Raw genomic sequence first — 6,000 nt, 5'->3', positions numbered from 1 at the left:
GGTCTTTTATGTGTAATTTCTTATTCTATCCTCACTCCAACATCCACCGTTCTGGTCACTCAATATGGAAATAACGCATTTTTAATGTTAATGGAAAAAACTCATTTTTAATCGACTAGGTTTGAAATTGCACCAACTCATAAACGTTATGTTTAAGATTGCAATATTTTCCATATGGAAGCTAAATTAGTAGTGCAACAGTAATGAATATACTAACTAGAATTATTTGTGTACTAAAATAACAAGTATATGTGTCATGTAAAATTACAATAAGTAAATAAGTATATTATTTTTCATATTAAATATATATATATAGACATTTAATTTTTTTTGAAAATGAATTGACATTTAAATTTAAGAAAAAAATTGAAATTGGATAATAATAATGATGAGAAAAAATTAAATAGTTATTTTTTTTTATTCAATATATAAATTGATAATTTAGATTTAAGGAAACATGGAAATTATAGTAACAATTTATTATAGAAAATAAATGGTAAAAAAATATATTTGATAGTGATAAAATAAGGTGGGAGAGGAAAAAAAATATTTCAAAGTAATTAAAAAATAGGAAGAAAGATGTGCGAACCCTCAACCTTAATAAATGGAAAAAATATATATTTGATAGTGATAAAATAAGATGGGGAATGAAAAAAATATTTGAAATTAACTAAAAAATGGGAAGAAGGAGGTTCGAACTCTCCACCTTGAGTTAAAATGAAATGACTATGTAACTCCTCCTACTAACTAAACCAATTAATTTTAATATTATATGTTCATCTCTGTATTTATATATACACTATAAAAAAAAATTGGGCCCCTTAAAGCAACTCTAGTGGTTGGAGGGTTGTACACCCTCTAATCACTCCACCTCACCAATTTCTAACAACTCTCTCAACAAAACAATTCCAAAAAAAATCCTCTCTAGTGGTTAGTCACAATCACGGATCCCACACGTCATATAATATTTAATTTTCATTACTTTTAATCAATTAACCTATTTTATAATAATAATAAAATTCATTAATGAATTAATATTAATTATATAAAAATCTACCAATATTTAATATTAATTGAATAAATTTATATATTTGAATAATTTATTTAATTGGATTTAAAAATTAATAGGTAAATATAATTTATTTTCTCCGAATTTTAATCGATTTTAGTAATTAACAAAAGTGCATTACATTAAGGAAACATACATTTGAAAAAAACGAACAAGGTAAATGCATTAAATTAAAAGGAAAACATGATTGAAAGAGTAAAATTTTCCGACGTTCAAGTAGTAATGTTGGTGGTTCCGAAACGTTCCCAAATGTGCTCAACTAGATCCAATTTTAGTTGACCGTGCATGTTTCTATCGCGGATTTGTAAATCCCTTGCGAGATAAGCAGAAAAATCCGGAACAGGCCCATGTTGAATGTCATCAGAAACTATGGGCTGAGAAAATTCCTCAGTTGGAAAGTTTCTTGAGTAAGTGTGCCTCTCATTTTCAACAATCATGTTATGTAATATTACACAAGCATCCATAATGTCGTGGAGTTTTTTTTATGCCAAGTACGTGTTGGTCCACGTACTATTGCAAATCAGGCTTGAAGTACCCCGAATGCTCGTTCAACATCTTTCTGTGCGCTCCCATGCCTTTGTTTGTAACATATTCGTTTCGGGTCATTAGCATGTGGAAAGCTTTTCACAAAAACAGCACATTCGAGATAGATATCATCAGTTAGATAATAGCTCATATTATATGTCTTGTTGTTAACAGTAAACTGAACCGCCGGTGCTGTTCCTTTTAAATTATCTTGGAACAAATTGGATCTGCTCAAAACATTAAGGTTATTATTGGACCCAGTAACACCGAAATATGCGTGCCAAATCCAAAGATCGACTGAAGCGACTGCTTTAAGCATGATTGTTGGATATCCATAATCTCCTCGGGTATAGCCACTTATTTTTGCCGCATCGACCCTTTGTTGGAAATATGTTGTGTGATTTCCAAGGTCTTCCACTATAAGTTGGAACAAATTTCGACTCATCCGGAACCGTCTACGAAAAACTTCAGCTGAATAAACTGGTTCAGCAGCAAAGTAGTTATTATACAGACGTTCTGCAGCAGCTTCTTGATCACGTCTTATATATTTTCTCCTTCGAGGTTAAGAATTGTGGCCGACTTGTTGTTGTACTTGTTGAAGTAAATAAAGATCAAGTTCATCATCCTCTTGAATCATTTCAATTGCACTTTGTATCATTGGTTCGTATTCTGCACTACTATCAGAAGACATTTTGGTGAGATAGTGATGATATTTTAGATTATGAGTTTTTGTTTACATATTTTAGATGTATATATAGGAAAGTTTGAAGTTAAACTATCAATAATGGGGAGTTTGAAGTCAAATTATCAATAATGGGGAGTTTGAATTCATACGAATAATTATGGGGAGTTTGAAGTCCAATTATCAATCATGAGGAGTTTGAAGTCAAATTATCAATCATGGGGAGTTTGAAGTCATACGAATAATTATGGGGAGTTTGAAGTCAAATAATAATAATGCAAACATTGAAATCATGGAAAGGAATAATAATTTATCCTACATCTATAAATTATGACTCATTTGGAACAATTACGTCTACATTCAGAGAAGGTTCAACTGAAAAATTCCTAAATGGCTGCATCTCACCCAAATGTTAATACAGATGAAAATTTCCCTAATTTTCCGCCTGAACAGAGTATTGTCGAAACCCTCGACCGGCCAGCTTGCATTGAACACATGTTATGTTATCAATATGATGATGTTCGTTTTCATAGAAATACTTTTGTTACTCCAGGCATGTTTCATCCTTTATTCCCATATATGTTTTGTTTTAAGCTTCTGGTCGATGGCCAATTTCCAGTCCGATCTCTTCACATGTTGTGGTTCCTATGTTATATGCATTACATTCCGTTTGAATTTTGCATGCTAGAATGGTGTAACGCTTTCATCGGAGGTAATATTCCTGCGAATGTTGTGACATTCCTAAAATGGTTTATGCCTATTGATGCATGGAAAGATATGTTCACCAATTTGATGGGTGTGAAAATAAGACAATACCGTGCATTGCGTCCGACAGAAAGGAAAATTCATGACATATTCTTTCTAAAGTTATCAAAATCTAATTCATTTCATGAGATTTATGAAGCTTATCCATTCTCTGTTTGTGAAAAATGGGATGAACATCGTTCCGTATCCAGACAACTGGAAGAAGTTTGTGCACAGAAAAACAACTACCTCATTGGTCAAAATTGGAATGATGGTCCTTGGCGAAATCTTCCAAACGACTATTCAGAAACAATAGAGGAATATAGAGAGATATATCTTGCAGAGGAGTTTGCTGGGGTTTATGCTAATTCAGAAAACATGGAGTATTATGAAGATGACGACGATGCTATCGATTATGAATTTATGAATTTGTCGCCAAGCCATGAGCCCATCAATAGGAGGGATTGGTAATTTCGATGTTATTTGTAGTATTTTCAAGCCATGTATTTTTAGTATTTTTAATGTTGTTATTTTTGTATTTCCGATGTAATTTTCAATATTTTCAATGTTATTATTTCTAATATTTTCAATGTATTTTCAGTATTGTTAATGAAGTACTTATTTATTTATAAAAAACTTAAAAATTAAAGTTCATTAAATAAATACACATAACATAATAAAAATTAAAGCTCATTAAATAAATACACATAACATAATAAAAAATTAAAGTTCATTAAAATTAAAGTTCATTAAATAAATACACATAACATAATAAAAATAAAAACATAACATAACATAATAAAAATAAAAACATAACATAACATGCATTAAAATTCATACTTAGTCCTAATATAGTGGCACATTTTACGATGATCTGCTAGAGCTTCATCATCTATAGTCGAGGTATCTTTACCGAGGATTGTGAAATCTTGTAAACGAATTTCCTGAAGATGGTTTACTTCCCGCTGTTGAACTGCACGAGCAATAATATCAAGAGATGATTGTCGTTTCTCTCTATCCACTTTTAACTCATCCCAATCTAAGCCATCAGGTATATTGGCAGTGTTTTTAGCTTTAGCGGCTTTTTTTGCTGCCTTCTGACCAATTGGACGTTGTTCGACCGCTTCGTGTGTTCCACCCTCAGTTGCCTCCTGAGCTGAGCCTGAAGAAGTGTAGGCACCTGAAGCAGAATTTTTTGTTCTTTTTGAAGAACCTTGTGCTTTGTTTTTATCTGAAAACTCATGCCACTTAGGCTATCCTTTGAGGATTTCCCAACAATGCATATAGGTAAATTTTTTATTACATCTTTGAGTAAATAGCTTATTAGCCTTACTAATTACATGTGCTTCATCGTGACCGCTTGGGTGGGTCTCCCTAATGGTAGCCTGAAGAAGTGTACACTACAAGAAAAAAACAGTTTACATACGACATAATGTCGTCGGTAATAATAAGATTTTCGTCGGTAATATCGATTACCGACGACATACAAACGATACTCATGTCGTAGTCGGATTGCTTGTTGGGAAAATGGTTACCGACGACAAAATCATTGTCATTTGCATTAGCGACGACATTGTCGTTGGTAAGTTATAAGTGACCAACCAGAAGAATTAACGTATGTCGTTATTGGACACAACATAAGTCGTTGTTAAGTCGTAGGTAATATATATGTCGTCGGCATACCGTCGGTAATCTTCACGTTGAATTTGGCACCAAATTAATTGGCGCGAAAAATAGGGACAACTTTGTCGTCAGTAATTCACGCGTTGCTATGTCATTGCTAACATGTGTTGTCAGGAAGTCGTTTGTATGTGGTTTCTAAATTCAATAATATGAAAGTCGTTTGTAATATCGTCGTTGGCAATATATATCTTAAGTTGATAACTATGTTGTCTAAGCTGTTGCCAACATATATATATATTGTACCTAATAAATCATCAAATTTATATAATTTTTAAATAATTCTAAATCTAATAAATAATATCTCACACACCAAAATAATAAAAATACTAATCAAGTCATCAAACTAATAAGGTAACATATCCAAAATAATTACACAAATATCCAAAATTACTCTAATGTTCTAGTTTTTGAGCTTTAAGGGCTAGAGTTTTGAAAGTAGTATGAACTATTCTAAATCACAATCCTAATGTAGCAAAAAGATAGGACAATCAAGCTAGGAAGAAAAAATATTCCAAAATTACAATCCTAGATCAGTATAGCCATACAAGGATCCTTAGAAAGTACTTTCCTTGATTCATGCGGTATTTCACCCCTTGCCCACTCACTTGTGATATTTCCAACATAAACATGACAACTAGAACCAACAGCAACACCATTTATAGCACCTCTAGTTCCCAAACCTATATCCATGAACTTGACCTTCAAGGGATAATTACATCGCATATACTCCTGTATTCCACCAAGGCATACGCAGTAATCCATCCTTATTACCAGCTCCTAGCAACAAGCAAGAGGCTTCAAGATCATTAAAAATATATATTCTCGTGAATGCAAATTGTGCTATGAAAAAATATATATATATTAAAAAAATGAGTTGCACAAATAGCTTACCTGGAACTGAGGTGGGATCCTCCTCTCCTTTGAATATTACCCATCTTTTCTCTTTCACTAAAACATCAGAAAATCCCAAAATATAAAACAAACTAGTCCATACGATTTCATTCTATAAGAAAGCGAATGCAAAATTGCACTGGCATTACCCAGAAAGCTACATGTATGGCTATGATGCGTATGACCATTGCCCTCAACAACACAAATAGCTCCTTAGAGCACAAGCAGATTACGACTAACCAAAATCACATTGAAACTAAAAGAAGCCACCTCCTTAAAGCACAAGCAGAATATAATATAAGTTGTTAACTCAATAAGCAGATGAAATTTCAGTGCAATTTAGTCTACAATGTAACTTATTAGGCTCAATTTGCAATAATTTAAGCGCTTAAGAACCACCAACCTA

This window comes from Euphorbia lathyris, chromosome 3 (genome assembly GCF_963576675.1).
Source record: "Euphorbia lathyris chromosome 3, ddEupLath1.1, whole genome shotgun sequence".
NCBI lineage: Eukaryota > Viridiplantae > Streptophyta > Magnoliopsida > Malpighiales > Euphorbiaceae > Euphorbia > Euphorbia lathyris.
This window is presented reverse-complemented; position numbering follows the sequence as displayed.